A 20,977-nucleotide genomic window follows, 5' to 3' on the forward strand; every position below is an offset into this window, starting at 1 on the left:
CTACCAGGTGAGCTGAGAAGAGCAAGTCTGAGGGTCTTTGGACTTTGGGGAGTGGCCATGGCTTAGCAACAGAGCACACCCAAAGGGCCCCAGGTAGGGCTGGAAAAGAGCACGATCTGAAAACCTAGAAAGTTACTTCCAGGCAGAAAAAACAATACTGAACTAGATGGACCATTAGTCTGACCAGCTTCCTAAAGTCACTTCCGTGGCAACTCCACCCTCTCCGGCAGGCAGTACAGCACCAAAGTGGTTCTTCTCCCTACTTGGGACAGTCATTTGCAAAACGGTTGTGCTGGCGGATGGTTGCTCTCCTCTGCAGCAATTAGGCCATGGGGATCCTAAAGGCTCCATTTTATCCCCCATGCTTTTCAATATCCACACAAAACTGCTTGCAGATCCCTGTGGGAGTCCAGCAGCACCTTTTTCTTCTCACACAATTCTTAGATCATTACTCTCTTTCTTTTTGTTATGATTTTCTCTGCTTCGTTCAGAAATGAGCTAAAACTGGTCAACCCCATCAAATGCACATAAAATAAACTTCTGTACACAGCACCTGTTGGGGATATACTAGCACTACACCAGTGTCTTAACTAACACACATTTAGTATGAAGGGCAGGTGCATACCAACAGCTGTCTGCACATGCTAACAGCTCTAGCTGGCTGAAGGTCCCCTTCTGGTGTGCATTCAGCATTGCAAGTCCACAAATTATACCTGCTTGAGAAACTGAGCAGCAAACGCAGGTATTGCATGGCGTGTGGGGCTGTTCTAAACAACTCATCAGAAACAAATCTCAAAGAATCTGCAGTGTATCTAATGTTAAGAACAGAAGACACGATCATAGAATGAAAGAGTTGGGAGGGACCGTGAGGATCATGTAGTCCAACCCTCTGCAATGAAGGAATCTCTTGCCCAATGTAGGGCTTGACCCACAACCCTGAGATGAACGGTCTCATGCTCTACCAACTGAGGTATCCCTAGCTGAGATTCCTGTATTGGACGAGATGACCTTTGCAGTCCCCTTCAATTCTATTATTCTTCCCCTCCAATTCTATGATTCTAAGATAACTCACCTAAGAATAGGCCGAAATAAGAATACACACATATTAAGGTAAAAGTTAAAGAACTTCAAAGTCACTTGCTTGTACACTGAATTCACTGCAGAGAGACACCCATTCTTTGTCGGGATGAGCTTTGAAAAGCCAACAGGCCAATTACGTTTAGCTTACCATACTGGTTCACATGTCATGCTCACCTAATGAAAAATGATTGGGAATGTTCCACAAGTTTGAGCAGTCCTTGTTCTGCCCCATCCCCCTCACGCGCAGCAGCTTCACCCCTCCCTTTTGTGGTTTGCAATAACCAAAGCTTGCCAATGCCAGGCAACTTAAGGCCAGCCCTAACCAGGACCGCTTCCAAACCTACGTCAAACTAGGATTTCAATTTCAAACAAGGATTTGGAAGCAGTTTGTGAAATCTTTAATAAAATCTGCTGCCTTAGGTCTACTCTGCCTGTGGGTTTGTCGGTCAAGCCCAGGCAAGATGTAATGGATAACAACTCTTGCAAGTGGAAAGTGATCAGGCCAGTCAGGTTAGTTTCAAAGCCATTAGTAACTCGCTGCAAAAAGGCACATTGCTTAAATGAGGGTGTCTTTCCTGATGCCACAAAAGCAAGTTAAAAGTGTAAGTAGGCGTATGCTATGTTAGCAAATGCAAACTTGCAACAGCTCTGAAAGTGGAAAGATTCTATAGGACACCTTTACGCTGAGGTCTGATTTAAAGGTTACCTTTGCTAGGCGGGAGCTGCCTCTCTGGCGGTGTACACACCACATGTTTAATGCACATTGAAAGCACATGACTTTCCCCGAAGTAGTCTAGGAACTAAATGCTGGAAATTGTAGCTCTGCAATGGTTAAACTACCGTTTCCAGGATTCTTTGAGGTAAGTCATGTGCTTTAAATATACAGTGTGTGTGTGCTGTCTCCAGATCTCAACTCCCTTGAGCCGTTTCTTCATCCCAATCAAGTGAGAGAGTTCAAACTGCTTAGCTACTATCTAGTAAGTCCCCACAGAATCTGGTTTCTGCTGTTAATGTCAGCAGTACTTCATAATTCTCATAGGATTTGGACATACGGAGGTTTTTTGGTGGTGTGAAATCCCATTGTGATGAACTGGCTCAACCATCAAGAAGGTAATATTTCAACTGAGCCGGGAGATAAATAAAAACCAAAGACTTCAGTATAAACACACTTCCTAGGAAGTAAGACCTGCCAAAATTATTGGAAATTATTTTCCGTGTAATCACAGTTAGGATTAGGATCAGAGTGTAAAGTATCCACAAATTCTCCAAGCCAATAAATCCAATTGAAATCAATGGGATTTGATATATTGGGGTTTTAATATGTGTGGTTATTAAATTACAAAATGTATATAATGGTCTGCATCCCTTGTCAACTATTGAAACATGATTTGAATGGGTACATTATGTAATGTTAATTCGTGCTTCACTCCAGGTAGTAAGAAGGAATGAAGGGAACACAGGAAAGAATTTACCATCAGAAGCTAAAATTAAATTAGCAAAAGAATGGCAATTAAGATCAATACACTCAAGGGAGCAACAGCAGAGCACAGTATATCAAAGAGATGATATGCGGATATTAATTAATTCATGCAGGAACTCAAAGCTGTTATTTACCAATTACCAGATGGATGTTTGCGGAATTCGAGGACATAAGGCAAATTTCAAATCTTATTTTTGCACGAGACTGTCCTCTCTGCTTAATAGTAGTTTTATTATATCAATGTCATTCTTAAGTATCCATATACTGTATTCTAAATTCAAATACCACATCAGCAAATATCACCTAACAACAACTCCAACTAGTATCTTTATATTAAACGTATTTTTGTGTTTTTATACTGTAAACCGCCCAATGATCCTTGGGCTGAAGGGCTGTTAATTAATTAACTGATTGGATTGATTGATTGATTGATTGATTGAATGTAGGTGCACATAAGCCCCATTAAATTCAATAGGGAATATACACAAGTTATGTTTATTAAGCATTACCTCTTCTTTGTTTTCCAAAAAGCTAATGCACTAATGAGATATAAATCAAAAGGCCAAAGTCTTGCCAGACCAAAGATTTTAAGCATCTATTGATTTCAGTGCAAGTTATTTAAACACATGGTTAATATTCCCATTAAAATCAGTGGAACCGGATCATCCCCCAAGAGTCAACACGATAACATGCAATAGCAACCATATCAATTTCCACCATCACTCCCTCTAATATCAGTGCATAAATGAAACCTTCATGGTTGCTAACGAATTCTTCTTATACCTGCAGGTGAATACGAAACCTGGCATTTGGAGTACCCTTCCTCCCTATTCTAAACATAATGTATTCTGCTAGCAGCCTCAGGCAACATCCATCACGAGTAAAAGCAAAGAGTGTTAAATACTTCTGGAGCAGTTTTTTCAGGCTAGCATGCCTTACTTCAGTGTCCACATGTATATTTAGAGATGTATATACTTCACATTTTCCTCACACTACTTGAAGTTAAAAATATACTGCCAAGTTCTCTTGAGCTGTGCTTTCTACAATGAGAGCATTCAGTGCCCACCCAATGAAGGGCACACACCTTGGTAATCACAGACTTTTTGCCACAAGTCTTCTAGCACAATTTCCTGCCTAACAGCAGGACTATCCATTCACAAGTCTTGGCAGTCCAGAGCACAATGTGCCACAAGCAGAGCGAGCTGACGCACTGCACAAAACAACTTAGAAAGCAAATAGTTGTTGATGTCTCAAGCAAAAGGACGGAGGCGCATGCGACTCCTGCTCAGTGGTGTCCAGCCTATATGTACAGACAATTCTTTTCCAAACTAGTCAGATCCCCAGAGGATCGTGCAAAAAGGAAATTATGCATGACGCAACTCCATCGCATCCCAAGTACTGTGGCATAGGGCCAATTCACAGAGCACCATCATCCTGATAAAGGTTGTCTCGACCCAAAACTGTCACTAGAAGAATGAAAAAAGCTTGGGTTTTAGGTAGCTAGTAGAGCAAACGTATGATTCAGGTGCACTATTATCTTGCCTTGCCCAGTGTCCTTCAAAAGGGGAGTGCCCCAGCTACTATTGTTACAGCGCATTCCCACACTTCATGCTCCATTTTCTTCCCATTTGCTATCACAGTGACTGCTTTCCATTATTACTGTTGTTGTTTTTGCTGCTGCTGCTGCTGCTATTGGCATCCGTCTCAAGAGACAATGGAGTGCACCTCCACGGGTGAACATTAGCAGCACCAGTGACCTACCTGGGATGCAAACCTGCGCATTGTGTATGGAGGTCCTGGGCTGCCCAGACAACAAGATCTCTCTGATGTGGGCCAAAGGAAAGCAGAGCAACACGTTTGACAACAGCTTGGCTGCAGAATTTTCCAGAAGGAGGCATGTAAGTCCCCATCCAACTGTCTTAGGGACACCACTCTGAATTTGTGTAGGGTTTACTCCTTGGCCTTTTCTTCTCCCAAAGATATCATGTAAGGCTGTGGAGGTTTAGGACCAGAATTCTCCTTCTCTTGTATGGGTTGCCTTCTCAGGTTGTTGAGCCCAATCTGCCCCTCACTTCCCTCTATGGCATGTGCCGAAACTGCCTTCTTGACCATTGGACCCGCTATTGCTTTTTCCCACTCCAGCTGCTGGAGCCTATCTTTGCGTGTAGGGGAAATCCCTAACTCACTGAGGTTTTGAGACCCATCAGCTACCCACACCTGGTTTAGCCAGCCAGCTGAAGCCTTTCCTGGTGTGTGGCTGCTGTCACATACTGACAGCTTGTAGGAGCCACAGGTGAGAGCTGAGTGCATAGTGGGGAATCAGAGGTGCTACTCCTCCCCTAACACCCCATAAAGGTAAAGGGACCCCTGACCATTAGGTCCAGTCGTGTCCGACTCTGGGGTTGTAGCGCTCATCTCGCTTTACTGGCCGAGGAAGCCGGCGTACAGCTTCCGGGTCATGGGGCCAGCATAACTAAGCCGCTTCTGGCAAACCAGAACAGCACACGGAAACACTGTTTACCTTCCCGCTGGAGCGGTACCTATTTATCTACTTGCACTCTGACGTCCTTTCGAACTGCTAGGTTGGCAGGAGCAGGTACCGAGCAATGGGAGCTCACCCCGTTGCGGGGATTTGAACTGCCGACCTTCTGATAGGCAAGTCCGAGACTCTGTGGTTTAATCCACAGTGCCACCCACGTCCCTTAACACCCCATACGTCATTATTAATTATCATTATTATCATCATCATCATCATCCTATCCTTCCCCCAAGGTCCCTGAGCAGGTTACAACATTTTAAAAAACAGTATTAAAAACATTTTAAAACAACTTACAACACCCAAAACAAGGTGGGTCCTAAAAATATACACCCTGAGTGTCAAAAGCCAGTTAATGCAGTACGTCTTCAGAATTTTCCGCAAGCTGTATAATGAGCATTCCAGACCTAACTCTGTAAGTAGGGAGTTCCACAACACAGTGACTGTCACAGAGAATGCCCTCTCTTCCAGTCACTACTACACCAAACCTCTGCAGGCAGAAGAACTACCCTCTGTTGATCTTAGTCCCCTAGAGGGTCTGTAGAGAAGGAAGTGTTCTTTCATATATTTGGGGCCTAAGTTGTTTCTGGTTTAAAACACTAACATGAGAACCATGAATTGGGCCTGAAAACGAGCTGGCAGTCTAGCCCCAAAGTACTAGCGCTATGTGCTTGCTCTTATATCTGCTGAAAGCGGTATTTGCCATGATGCTGTGTAAGATGCTGAAACACTCCAAACTAGCCTTCCACAACCTTTAGACATTTGAACTGCAGTTTCCATCATCCGTGATTACTGGCCACACTGGCAGAGGTTGGTGGAGGCTGTAGAATCCAAAACATCTCGAGGTCACCAGGCTTTGGCTAAGGAAAGTTATTTAAATTATATATTAGATATATGTGACAGATATCTTACTTTTAGATAATACTAACAGAATTCAAATAAAAACTTAGGTCTTGTTTATTGTTAGGGTGGCACCTTATCTTCATCTTGTACTCGTAGATTTGGTGTTTCAATTTATCTCTCAGAGCTTACATATAACATCAGCCAGCGAGTTACATAGTAGTGTCCTCCCGTTACATACTTTACAAGCAATCTGAAGTTGGGAGAATTAAAAAACAATGCCATACAAGGAGTTACAATTACAGGGGAAATGATAAAATGATCCACTGGGATGAGTGGGTTAGGATCCAGCAGATCTCTGGCTGAGCAGGGAGATTCTTGGCACAGCTGGGCTACGCTTTCTTAACTCCCTCAACCTCGGCTCAGCCAGAGATATGCCAGTATCTCCTCCATCCCATCTTACCTGAGATCCAGTGAATCTTAAACTGGAGAAAGCTCTGAAAATGGGGTCTTCTGGGGTGTGGTGGGACTTTGTCTGGATTCTAAGCCCTTTCAGCTGAGTCATATGAATTGGCAACCAGGAAAAAGGGAAATGTAACTAAAACACTAATTAAAGGCTTGTTTTTGCTCTACCAGGCTTAGGCCTGGTAGCAACAACCCCACTGCTTAACAGAGTTTGGATCTGGTGCAACTTTAAAACTGGCTTACTTTATGGCAAGCTTGCTTTATAGAATTACTCCTTAAGTATTCCTAAAGGGAATTCTTTCCCCCCGGTTTTTTTTAGTAATTTCAAAAAGGCACTGTTCTAAAATAGAAAAGCAGCCTATATCAATATCAACCTTCCAGAAGGCTCTCTGAACAAATGAAGGCAATCACAGAACAATCCGACACATATCTACCCAAAAGTCTCATTGTGTTCAATAAAGTTTAATCCCAGAAAACTGGATATATAATTGCAGCTATATTGCACCAGCTATTATTCCGATCAACACTCTGCCATATCAGGAAGTAAATGATAGGACAAATGAGAAGTTAAGCGACTCCTCACTTAACAGATACTGTACAAGAAAAATCCCTTGTGCATTTGGATTAACTAAAAATTATGTGCAACTTTGTAAAGATAGGTACAACATTTTTCAGTGAAACAAAATTGGAACATTTCTTAAAATTATAGAGATGTTGCACTGCATAGAAGCAACTAGATAAATCTTTAAGTACATGCCCTAAAAACCAGACAGTTACTATTATGCTTTTGCAATACCAGTTTGTTTGGTAGCAGCTCAATACGATATTATAGTTCAACTCTGAAAGCATGCTCAGTCTGAACTCTTTTAATTGAGAAATGTTTTGAGAAATGAACTGTATGCTTAAATGTCCATGACAGATCATGAATTAGTATTTTTCATTCTTCAGTTTTAAAAACCTTCATCATATTATCATGTGTGTGTAAAAAACAATAGTCAAGAATGAAAAAAATGAGAGAAATGAACAACTAACAACCAATTTCTGCAAATTAATTTCTTCTTGAACACAGTGGGTATAGAAGACAGTGAAATTAACAGTAAATTCTGCCTTTCCAAACCCAACTTTCTATTCAGAAGAATCAGAGTCCTCCATCCCAACTGCAGCTTTCCCCAATCTCGTAAGTGAGAGTATTCAACATAAATCTTCTGTTGCTGCTTGTAGCTAGTTCTTATCAAGTAAACTGACATGTCTCGGCTTTAAAAGCCAGACCTCCTCATTAAATTATTCTGCTGGCTGTGTGTTCTCATTAAAAATGTATATAGATAAGATATCTGCAGTAACTATTACTAGCCTGGCCTGGCCATTTCTGTTTTATATAAGGGTTCTACAGTACTGACAACTTTGGAAATAACATGACAAGTTTGAAAATAACACTCCAAATCAATCACTGCTATCAAATCATGGAGAAGTACATTGCAATGGGCGATGATTTCCACTGTTCTTTTGTGAAGAAACAGATTCCTTTTAGAAATCATGGCCATTGCCAAATTTTGGCAGGTAGATTAACTAAAACAATCACAGGCTTACCTGGGAGTAAGCCCCATTGAACACAGCGGGGCTTATTTCTGATGAAACTGGCACAGGGTTGTGCTGTTAGTTTAAGCTGACATCTGCCCCCCCCCCGCCAAGACAGAATGTTTTATTCCATGAACTCCTTTCGAATCTGTCTGTTGCAAAGTTCATTAATCCCCTTCCCAGATACACAGTTATTGGGATTCATTTAGACATGCAATACTTTTTAGAAACATTGACTGCTTGTTTCCCCACAAAAAATGTGTTATTTTTCAATAGATCTGTCCCATCACCCTATAGAGAGACAGGATCACTTGAATTGCTTTACACTGAATTCTCTTAATAAAACACAAACATCCTACAGAGACTCTTTGTACATGGGGGGGGTGTCCCTTTTTCTGCCCCCTAAGCAACACATATGGTATGCAGCATACTGCAGCAAACTCTTTAAACATTCAGTAAAAGAAAACCAGCCTCCTACGTACCTTGTGTTGCTCTGTCTATCTGACACTTAAATCACGCAAACAAAATACTCTAAATGCAATAGCGGTCCTATCTTTTCGATTGCATCATGACGATGAATAAGTCTCGGGTGAAATAATTACCGCTGCTTATTTTCTCCCGCCTCTCTGGAAGCCGTACGCTTTATCTGGGGATTTTCCTTTCGATGATGAAGCAAAGGCAGCCTGAACTCTGTTGGTGAACAACTGCAGCCCTTCCTTCCAGCAAAATCCCTCCCAGTCCACTGTAGCCAATCACACAGAAGTTCAGCAGCTCTATTGGTCTTAAACTGGTTGGAATGCATTGACTGACAAGGCAGCGCAGCTTGCCTAATGTGCAAAAACAATGCGTCCACGCCAATGAAAAAGGAATCTCCCTGGAAAATGGTGTTTCTTGAGAAGGTAAAATGACACCTCTCTACAAGAAAACAGAAATGCAAGAAGCGGGCAGGGGAGAAACACCACCAGATGCTCTTGTACCGATTCATTTGCAGGCTGATTTGAGAATGCTTTGAAAGAAAACACATGAGAACATGCACACAAATACTGAAGGAAATAATTTACATTTTAAAATCAGACGAAAGAGTCAACACCAGCAGCATTTTTTCTCAGAAGCAGTTTAGTGCTGGCATGTACAGGGTTATGGGTAACAGGCTGCCATCTGTTGGAACTGAGATTTGTCCGTGCATATTAATCCAAGTAATGTAACCTTCACTTAAAAAAAAAAGGTTGCCAAAATAAAAGCTGTTTTAGAAGACAACTTGTCTGCCTGTTGCAGCAATTGTAACGCACTGTGCTAGAAGCTGTATAATTTTACTTCTCATACGCTGTATTTTACTGCATGCCGTAGATTTTGAATTGCAATACAATAAATCATAAGAAATAAAAGAAACAAGAAAATGCAATTAAAAATCACAAGGAATACTTATTCCAATGGATGTGCCATCACTCATCTTCATCCACAAATCTACATACATCATCATTATTACTATTAATTAAATTTGTATACCGCCTTACAACCGCAGGTCTCAGGGAGGTTCACAGGATACACTGCTGACCACCTGAATGATGCCTGTGGACACTTTTGTTCCATGGACCAGCTTGTTAATACATGGTCTAGACTAGAGCATCCCTACATTCAGTCACCGAAGTGTAAGCATTGGGCATTTAATAGCACTCCGAAGAACAAATGTGATTTATTCTAACGGGAACAAAAGGGAAGCCTAACTGAACACATGCAAAGGAGCCATAACTGATGAGGCAAGCTCATCTCCTCACTGGGTTCTGTCAAGTGGGACTCCACAGGAGTTGATACTATTACACATTGCTCAACACCCACACACAAAGCCATGGGGCAACATAGTCTGGAGCTGTGCAGTTGGGTATCATCATCATGTTGATGAAACCCAGTTCTATACTTCATTAACTAAACAGCTAGGTGCTAAAGCAAGTGTTTGGAATTGATGATGAAGTGGATGAGGTTGATTAAGCTGAGACTGAATGCAGACATCATCAGGCTGATGCTGACGCTCAAGGGACATTTTGCTCTATCCCATCAAAGTAGACTTACAGGCCAATGTTGCTCCTGGACCCAATACTGCACCTCGCAGGAGTGCCTTCTGTCACTTACACCCACAGCACAGGCTACACACCTTCTTGCAAAAAAGGTTTGCTGTCCTCAGACAAGATTCTGCCAACCTACTGAGAACTTAGAGAGTAGCCCTGCTCCACATCCTGTTCAGCTGGTGAATACATGGAAGACGGCCTTCATGGATGAAGTATCCAAATTCTGAAACTCTCTCCTTCAAGAGGCATATCTAGTGCCTTCTCTCTTAACGTTTAGGAAGATTGTGAAAAGCATCCCATTTCTACGTATTTTTAGTACTACCAGATGATGCATTTCCCCAAAGCTAAGTATGATTTGTTCTGATTTTGACTTGTGTGTTTTGTTTTTAAATTTCAAGTGCAACGCTTTGAGGGTGTTTTGACAAAAAAGAGCAGCTTATATATTTTAAAAATGAATAAAAAGAGGTGCAGCACCCAATCCATCTTTATAATTTATGGTGGGTCGGAGAAGTATGAAAGCCGCTCAGTCCAAAAAAGGCTTTTAAAGGTTAAAACCAGCACTTTGAATTCAGTCCGGAAGCAAACCAAGAGCAAGTGAAATGGTTGCAGAGTGGACTGGATATGCTCCCAGCCCCAGTGTTTTGCTCTAGGTTGGGGGTTCCCAAACTGTGGCCTGAAAACTTCATTCATTTGATCCGTGGCATATCTGTGGGTGCATGGTGGAAAATTGAAGGCAACAATCCATCAGTTTAAATATAGTGGTACCTCGGGTTAAGAACTTAATTCGTTCCAGAGGTCTGTTCTTAACCTGAAACTGTTCTTAACCTGAAGCACCACTTTAGCTAATGGGGCCTCCCACTGCTGCCGCACAATTTCTGTTCTCATCCTGAAGCAAAAATCTTAACCCGAGGTACAATTTCTAGGTTAGCAGAGTCTGTAACCTGAAGCGTATGTAACCTGAAGTGTCTGTAACTGTATTAATATTGCATTTTTATTCATTTGGTCCATGGCATATCTGTGGATGCATGGTGGAAGATGGAAAGCAACAATCCATCAGTTTAAATATTAATATTGCATTTTATTGCTTTCCTTTCTTATATTTGATTGCATTACAATCTGAAACCTATAGAATACAATATATAAGTAACAAAATAATAAGTAAAAAGACAACAAAATCATACAGCATCTAGCCCAATGCATCACAACTCCTGTGCTCCTGCCAGTGTGTTTGCACTGCGCCAACCTCACAGCTGCCTTACCACTGTCTTTCCCGTTATGCAGCAGCAACTCAGCCAGAGGCAGCCCTGCCACGTTGTCTGCTACAGTCAATATGAATTCCCCAAACACTTATGACTTATAGGTCAAGGCCAGGACATAGAATTGGGGAGTCCATTCAGATTACGAAGCACAAACATGCAGGGTCATCATCAGGTTTAAATCAGTCTTTTCATGCTACTAATGGGCCCCATCTGGTTCTAACACCTGAGTTCCCATATGGCACATCTCCTTTGTACACTCACTTTGGCCTCCTTATTTCCACAGACATGTCACCTGGCAGAAGGCAGTTATTGCTTAGTGTGTGATTGGAGCCAACAGGAGACAACCACCAGGTTACATTCCCCAAGAACATCAGGCATTGCCTCTGCCATGATGGCCACCTGCTGCATAACAGAGCCATGTATCAGCTAAGCTCCCGTAATAAGTACTGCTTCTAGATAAGCATCACGAAAAGAAAGAGGCCACAAAGGCAAGGGAAGCGACTGAAGAATGTAACAGCAGTGGTGGCAGCAGTGTCATGCCACAGCTCTGGTGGTGGAAGGGATTCCAGTGGCAGTGGAATTGGCAACGATCCCATCTGAGCTCCCGGTGCTTAGGTAGGTGCCCAACAATGTTGACATTTGACCCACGCCATGTGCTGTGCCAGTGATGACCTAATCCAGCAAGCAGATTGACTCCTGCTGTACTCTGCGCCAGCTGAAGCCTTGAAACCAACTTCAAGAGCAATCTTGCATTGTGTGCTTTAGTGATACAGCCTTAAGAATTTGACACAAAAGCATTCCAGCCTATCCTGAAGTGCCAAGTACAAGAGTAGTTTATGCAAGTCCTCAAGGTTTTAGACCTGAGTGACAAGAGGAGACTGATCCCTATCTGTTATGGGTGTCCCTATCATTCCCACTGAGGACACAATATCTGTCAATCTTCATTAATTCAATTTAATCTGGACACGGCTTTGGTAAGCAGATACGCATGGAGTCCTTCACTGTGGTCAGCTACACAGTAAGCACTTCACACCACAAGATCTGAAGACTGTTTTACCCTTTACTGGTTTCAAGGTAAGCCGAAAATGTTTTCTGTGTTCAGCCAATAACATCGGGGGGGGGGGGGCACAGCTTCTCCATCCCTGGCTGTAATTTTTTTCTATAATTTTACCTGGTAGATGCCTATGTTGGATACGGTGGATGCAGCTCTTCTATGGACAACTCCCAGGGCATAATGAGCAGCCATACAGCATCACCGTTTGGCAGGTACTGACAAATGCCCAGGCCAGAACACCAGGAAGGAAAACTGTCCTCCCACCTACAAAAAAAGAGAGATCCCAAACAGATCCATTTTTTAATTAACTCTTAAAAGAATGGGAGGATAAGGAGACAGCTGCCTCCTCTCACAAGATGCACTTTCTCACCATTTAATAGGCAAAATGCACAGAAACGGCAAACTCTATGAAAAGAATGTGGTAAACAGGTATATTTGTATGAGAATTAACTACTCTGGAGAGGGTTTTTTCCTGAGGCTAGGCTGATAAGAGAACATCAAGAGGATTCCTTTCAGGCATGCTTAACTATAAATTGCTTTTATTTTACTGCTATTTTACTTTTGCTTTTTCTTCACTGCCCCATCATCTGCTTTGCGCAATAGTTGCCTGATAAAGAGAAAGTCTGCCACTATTTTGTGACATTTTGGTTGGTCCTAATTAGAGGGGTTTTATCATTATAAGCCACAGAAATTCCATGCCTTATAATGATTGCACCTTGACATGGGGTTTGGGGGCCACAAAGGAGTCTAAATTTGGGCTCTTCCAAAAATAAGATGATCCACTTATTTTTAAGTACCCTAACTTATTTCTTACTCAACCCAATGTGAGCTGGGGTGGGGTGGGCAGTCAACAATATCTAAGTGGCCATTTGATAAAATTTGATACCTTGCCATTGATAAAATTTCAAAAAAGGACAAGCATTTTCCATCAGAGACTGTACTCAACCCACACCCCAAAAATAAAAAAGTGATCTCTCTCCTTAATGCAGGACTATTTTTGTAGAAGAGCTAGCCTCAGTTCATTTACACTCATGCATGTAGAGCTAGACCATGGTTCAACAATATGTACAAGGGCAACCATTGTAAACAGGCAGTAGCCCATTTTCTTTGAACATCTGGCATTCCATGCGATTCACTGATAGCCTATTGAGATACCAGCTTTAAGGATCAGGTTTAGACATGTGGAAAGAAGTAATAGATGCTGCCTGGCAATGGTTGCATCTTCCTTTGGGTAGGGTGTGTTTGCAGAGTTAAACATTAAATGAGAAAACTATGAGTGTGCAACAAGTTGCAGCTTGGATGAGAATAGGAGAACAGAAGAAAGGAGTTGATGACACATCAGTTCTTCTACAACTTGAAGAATCGCTCTCTTATTTTTCCACATGCCTCTATTAAGATATTTAATTAAACACTGTATTCATTATATCTGAGTTGGGCCCTTTCCCCCATGACATACAGTAGCTACAACCCCACTACTTTTATGACATATTAAATTAGGAGGCAACCAGGCAGTATAATTATCAGATGCTACAGTGATACTAAATTAACTTATTTCATCTGGAGCAAAGTTAAATTACGATCCACATACAGTATTGTTTTCTCTCCCAATGAATTCAATGGGACTTAACCCAGGAATATGCAAAGCAAGTCATTTTGGTATGACTGTTCAGTATTCTCACTAGTCAGGAAAAAAACAACAACCCCACATTTCTATAAGAAATGAACAAATGTGCAACAGAATCCTTTCCCATGTTTACTTTGAAGTAAGTTCTATTGTGTCCACTTCCTAGTTACTAACTCCCTATGCAGGGGCAATATAGCCTTAGGTTTATAGATTTAAGCAACCACTGCAATTCAGAGTTCATTTACTGGATGTATGATCTACCCAAGTCGATGGAACAGTTAGGTGCCCACCAACATTTCACTACCATATGTTGGTTTCATACATCCTAAAAGTGGTTCCAAGGCACCCATCTAGTGCTAATTTTATCCTTTAATATAACATTGCATTTAACTGTTTATAAAATTATTATAATTAGTTCAGAACTACAAAGGCAAGCTGCAAGTCTAAATGCCACAGCTCAGCAGCTTGCAACACATAATATTTTTGATGGGAATCACAATTCAGTTCAGGTTTTTTAATATAAAGTTCCAAAGTTTTCATATATTTAAAATGTTCTCAAGCTGCCTGTTAAGACAAACGAAATGCATTGAGACAACTGAATCAAATAAACAATGCTAAGGCAGCAACTTAAAAGCAACAAGACAGCGCTAGCCAGATACAAAACAAACAAATGTCAGCTATGCTGCCAACTTTCCCCACATGTTGACAATTGTGCAGAACCTTTAATACCATTTTTAAAGCATGTTATGATCATTTTAATTTGCAAACTCTCCCCAGGCAACAATCTCCCCTCACTAAATGGGAAGTTTTAATATGAGTTCAGTAGGGGTCAGGCTACACCTTTTTGTTCCAACCCACGAAGAGAGATACACGCAGGAAGCAGAGTCCACCATCACCAACGGTGAACTGGGAGACTGGATATGGGTGTGCATATTAATAAATCTATATGGCCCCCTTCTACCATGCATGGTTTGAATGGAGTGTGCCACCTTCCCATCCATCTTATAATACACATGAGAATATAAGATGGTATCCACTGTTTCACACCACTGGTATGTAGCCTTTGGTGCACAATTGTGTCAGGAGTGGGAGCTGTTCCACTAAAAACCAAGGTGGCTCTCTTCACCGAGTCCAATGGAGGAGAAGGAGACTGCACTCACAGCACAAATCTAAGCACGTATATTCAGAAGTAAATCTCAAGTGATTTCAGTGGGATGTAGTCTGAAATTCCATGCAAGCTTCATTGGGAGAAAGACTGAAATCCTAAACATAGTTGCTTAGGGAGCAAGCACCACTAGTGAACTTACTTCTGAGTAAAAACACACAAGATTGCACTTTAAGTATCAGTGAGCACATGGGACTTCCTTCTGAGTAGGCATAGGATTGCAGCATTTTCACAAATGTAATGTTTTCTTGCATTCAAACAATACCATACTGCATAAAATGGGATTTTATGAATTGCAAGCCTGCAGAAAAAAGATACCATCCCAATGCAGCCTCAGTGTCTGAAGCCTTGTTCTTATGTAAAATTCCTCTGTCTCTAGTGTTGCATTTTCTTTCATCTTTCCCTCTTACAGTCCTGGTCCTTCACAGCCAAGAGAACAGCGTATTTTACTGAACTCTTGTTTCTGGCACCATATCACTTCTGTAAATGCAATGTCCCTACGAATGTTACTTCTTGCACCAATCTCACTAACAGCTGCAACTACAGAACCAGGAAGCAAAACATTTAGAAAACACCACCATACAAAGCACCTTGCAGTCAGGCTCTCTTCCTTGCTTGAAACAACTCAGCCAAACGCAAACATGAGCTGCTCGCTGCTGCTACCACCAAAAGCATCAGGGGTTGCCAAACGCTGAGTTAACAAAACTGTGAATCTGCACTGAACCAAAAGTAATGGGGAGTGCGTGGCTTTCTTTCCACACGTTCTCAGCAGCCTGACACTGTTGTACCCTGGACAGACAGGCACGTAACTTTATTCTTCTTTCCGCAAGGGCAGACGCAGATGCGTCAGATCTTTTAAAAAACTGTTGAAAACCAACGCATTTGTGCCTCATTCAAGCGGATCCCAAGTTACATATGCTACTCATTACTCGGGGAGAGGAGGGGAGGGGAAAGATTTGAAAAAGGCCTGAGTCAGCTGCAGGAGACCTTGGCGTTGGTGTCATTATGATTATGATTGTTACTACTATTACTACTATTATTAGGGGGGAGGGGGGGATTGAAGGAGTAGTAGACCAAGTTGGCATACCTAAGGGAAAGGGATCTGGCTCCCATCACGGCTTTTAATCTTATCTAAGTCAGAACTACTCCTCCCTCCTCCCTGCTGAGCAAAGGGAGGGAGAGGCGTTCTGCTCCTTCACACGCGCGTCCCTTGCAAATAACGCCTCTCCCGACGCTCCACCAGCCACGGTGCCTCCTCGGCGCGGGGAAGGGAAGCCGAATAGCCAGGGGTTAAACCCGGCAGCACCTCAGGCGCCAACTGCTCGTGTGAGTGCGCGAGCGTCGGGTCCCCGGGAAGAGCACGCCAAACGCGTAAACCCGGGTCTGGAGGGTAAACAGGGCGCCTGGCAACGCCGCGGCTCTTCTTGCGCAGCCAGCCTGCGCTCATCTCCATTGCGCGCGGGCGGGCGGGCGGGCGGAGAGGTGACGCCGCCGCCCCACCGCCTCGCCGCCACCCACCGCCCAGCCCGCGTTCCCTACGTGCGTCCCCGCCGCCCCCGGGAGAGAGGCCGGCGTCCTCCCCTCAGCCCGCCGCCCGCACCTGGCCACCCGCCGCGCCTCGCCAAGGTCCCCTCGCCGCCCTCGCTTCTCCCCTCACCTGCCGCGGAGAGACCGAGCCGCGTCCGCGCGTCTGGGGCTGGGCGCGAAAGGCAGGAACTTGCCAGCTCTGCCGGCGCGGCGGGGGCGGCCGCTGGGGACGGGCTGGCCCGGGCCCACCCCGAAGGGCCGGGCCAAAGCCGCCGCGGCGCCGCCTCTTCTCCTCCTCCTCCTCCTCACAGAGCCGCCGCAGCCCCCGCCGGCAGGCAGCGCGCGAGGAGAGGCCGGGCGGCGGCGGGAGACGCGGGCGGCTTCCCTGAGCCCGCTGCTCCCCCGGAGCCTCTGCGGCCCATGCCCGGGGGTCGCCGCGCGTCCCTCGGAGGCGCACCCGCCTCGGAGCTTTAGGCACCGGCGTGGGGCGGCCTCGGCTTTCGGCTCGCCGGCCCTCTCCTCCGTGCAGCCAGGCGCTCCGAGTCAGGGAGGCAGGCGCGGGCGAAGCGTGACGTGACGGGGCGGAAATCGACAGTCCCTGTCCCGGCGCTTCAGGCCTCGCCGCCGCCTCAGTCCTGCGGCTCCGCCAAGGTGAACGCGGAGGAGCTGGGCTGGCTGACGGGGAAGCCGAGGCCCCTCTTGGCCTTGCCTTGGGGGGGCCCTCGGCCCTCACGAGTTGTGAAAAAGTGACAAATCATAACCATAATATTTCTTAGTTGTTTTTTCCCTTCCCCACCCTATTGATAAAGCAAGAAAAACGAGCATTATTTGCCCTTGAAATGGGCTTGCTTTCAAAACATGCACACCATGATAGGAACCAGGCGTCGTAGAACATGAGAATCAACAGCCGTATAAGCCTGGCTTTTTCCAGCTTGCACCGTTTGAGTGAAAGGCACAAAACAAATCTCTGAATTGAGCTCTTAGCTCGGCTGTCACTAGTCTTGCTTCTCTCCCCAGTCCATTAGGTGAGATATCATTTGAGGGGTTGGAATTAAAAGTCCTCTGGCAGGGCCTGCCTTACCAGCTGATTATGGGTGTCGTGAAAGGACAGTGAATTGTTGGTCATTTGATTTTTTAAAAAAATTGTTGTTGTATTTTTACTACCAGAGAGGAGGAAAGGCACCTGTGGGATTTTCCACCTCAGGTGCCAAATAACTTTAGAGGCCTTGGCTAGGATGCATTTTTAACTGAGTGGTAAAGGCACCATTTGCTGTTCCACTTCAGGCAGTAGAGTATCTTGGGCTGGCATTTGCAGATTGCATATTTCTCCATTACATATATCACTTTATACTGTACACAGGTTTCAAAGGAGAAAACTGTTCCTGAAATGGGGAGGTGGTGAGCTGAGGAGCATCTTGGCGATATGAACTCCAGTCCCTCAGCATCACCCAGAGCTAGTTTCTTCTGCAAACAGGGCCCCATCTGCACTTTTGATTTAAACTTATAAAGCAATGTAATACTACTGTAAGCACCCATGTCTCTCCCCAAAGAATCCTGGGATCTGTAGTTTGTTAAGTGTGCTAAGGGTACCCCTGCTCCCCTCACAGAGTGAAATTTTCTCAAATGCATTAACAATGGCTCTTCCTAGGGAACTCTGGGAATTGTAGCTCTGCTAGGAGAAATCTGACAATTCTCAGCACCCTTAACAAACTACATTTCCCAAGATTCTTGGTGTGGTGTGGGGAGAGCTGTGATTGTTCAAAGTGGTATGATACTGCTTTCAGTGTATTGTGCAGATGGGAAATGAATGATAGCCTTAAGTTATCATACCTGGTTTGGTGTCTCATGCACCATCGTCACGAGAAGCTCCACGTCCCCCTACTCTTTGCAAACAGAGGGGCAGGATTGTGACAAACCTGTTAAGAATTGGAAATAGTAACAAGCAAAATGGGAGCAGAGGCGGGGAGAAGAGGCAAACAATTCTTCTTAGTAACCTCTTAAATCTGGGTTCCACTTTCTCACTAACCAAAAGTGAAAAACCGACTAGCATAATTAGACCCAAGACAATATTCCCTATTATTTTGTAATCATTACTTGCACAGCAGAAATCTTTATTGATAACCACTGCTTTGATCAATGCTGTGTATCTCTCTGAAGATATTCTTTGCTTTATATACATGTAGTTACAATGCAGTATATTCCAGCTTGTCAATGATGAATTAATGGGTATATTTCATTAATGAAATACTATCATTGTACAAAGTGTGTGTGTTCTGCCTTTTGTTATCATAGAGTGAGGATCATAGCTCAGTCACGGAGTGCATGTTTTGCATAACAAATGCCTCCCTGTCTCCAGGTAAAGGGACCCCTGACCATTAGGTCCAGTCACGGACAACTCTGGGGTTGCAGCGCTCATCTCGCTTTACTGGCCGAGGGAGCCGGCGTACAGCTTCCGGGTCATGTGGCCAGCATGACTAAGCCGCTTCTGGCAAACCAGAGCAGCGCACGGAAACGCAGTTTACCTTCCTGCTGGAGCGGTACCTATTTATCTACTTGCACTTCATGCTTTCAAACTGCTAGGTTGGCAGGAGCAGGGACCGAACAACTGGAGCTCACCCTCTCACGGGGATTCGAACCACCGACCTTCTGATTGGCAAGCCCTTGGCTCTGTGGTTTAACCCACAGCGCCACCCGCATCCCTTATCTCCAGGTAGGACTCTTATCTCCAGGTAGGACTAGGGAACTTCCCTGCCTGAAACCCTGGAGACTTGATGCCAGTTCATGATGGATCAAAGGTCTGACCTGGTATAAAGTAGATTCTTGTGTATCTGAGGTGATTGCTCCCTGGCTGCTCGTAAGGCCTGGGACCCGGCGTCCATCCACTATGATTCCTTTCTTTTCCTTCTTGGTAATATTGCTGCCTGTCAAGCTGGGCTCTCCATGCAGAATTTAAGGAGATATTGCTAAGTTGCTCCTGATCACCAGCTGATAATCAAACAAATGGCCGGAAATATGTTCCTTTCACAACCCTCTGCTTGCCTGCTCTTAGTCCCAAGAAATATTTGTTGGAAATGGCCATTTGTCAAGTGGGCGGGAACTGAAGGAGCATCCCTTGGAGCATGGGAAAATGTGTGCCTTAGGCATCCCGGGAGGTGGAAGATGAGTTCTGCGAGCGGTGGAAATAAAATGCCACATCAATCTTCTAATGTGAATTCCCATCATGTGCCAAATGATCACACACCTAGTGGGTAGGTATTGCAAGAGCAATCTCGGGAATGTTACAAACTGCACCTCATTTATTGCCCTTTGCGCTGTTACATCAGCTCACTTCTTTCTTTGAAAGAGATGCATATTTGAAGCTGCTCATTTGTTTCAGGTGGCCAAAGAGGCCAGTACTGTTAAAAATGGATAACTCCCATGAAGCAGCAGTCTTCCTTTCATAGCTGCATTACACTTGGGGTTGCCTTTGAAGACTGTTCAGAAACTGCAGCTGGTAGAGAATTTGGCAGCCAGGTTGGGGCAAGTCGCTGGGGCAAGATGGTCTGAGCACATAACGCCAATCCTGGACCGACTGCATTGGCTACCAGTCATTTGCTGGGCCCAATTCAAAGTTATATTTTTGACCAATACAGTATTATTTGGCTCAGGACCCCAATACATCAAGGACTGTTTCTCCCCATATGAACTAACCGAGACACTGCAGTCGTCATCTGAGACCCTTTATCATATTCCCCTTCCATGATGGCAGGTCTGCTTGTAGCATGCTCTCCTCAAGGAGAACTGCCTGGTGCCATCATTACATGTCTTTAAGGGCCAGGCAAAAACATTTCTTTTTCATCAAGCCTTTGGCTTTTAATTAATTGTGGCCTTTTCTGTGCGTAGGATGTTTTAATCCAGTTTTCTAAAAAATAGATCTTTTAAAAGATTTTTTTAAACACTGGTTTTAATACGTGTTTAATATTTTTTTTTGGACGCACACACACACACAAACAGTTTGTGCTTGTAAAGGAGTATATATATTCTTTTGATCCCTGAGATTTGCACAAAACAACAACAAGGTGCACACACACACAGCTATCTGCATGTGTGCCCTGTTGGTAGTTAATTTGTCTAGTTGGTCGTTAACCTGTATAACAGAATTAAAAAAAAATTGAAGGTGGGGATAAATACAGAAGGGACAAATATAAAATGGGAAAAACCAAAGGTGCTCCTCATACAAATTCAATATGTATGGGTGTGGACTACTTTGGTTTAATCCGTATGTGGTGGGGAGTGGTTTAACAGCTAAATAATGCTCAAATGTGGACAA

At 43.9% G+C, this 20,977-nt stretch overlaps 1 protein-coding gene across 23 annotated transcripts in view; it reads right to left on the reverse strand.

Annotated features, from left to right (window-relative positions):
* The window catches only part of MBNL2 (muscleblind like splicing regulator 2), a 74,422-nt gene extending 57,195 nt beyond the window's left edge, over positions 1-17,227 (reverse strand). For 8 of the 23 annotated variants that reach the window (XM_083737863.1, XM_083737860.1, XM_083737861.1 and 5 more), the window contains exon 1: positions 16,799-16,931. The gene's annotated coding sequence lies outside the window, so the exon portion shown is untranslated. Of the gene's footprint in view, positions 1-8,458; positions 8,704-16,798 lie in introns of those variants that run through there. The other 15 variants (XM_083737862.1, XM_083737859.1, XM_083737855.1 and 12 more) reach the window with 7 other exon arrangements.
* Between the last annotated feature and the right edge of the window lie 3,750 nt (positions 17,228-20,977).

Source organism: Podarcis gaigeae, assembly GCF_964106915.1.
Source record: "Podarcis gaigeae genome assembly, chromosome: 4".
NCBI classification, from domain to species: Eukaryota; Metazoa; Chordata; class Lepidosauria; order Squamata; family Lacertidae; genus Podarcis; species Podarcis gaigeae.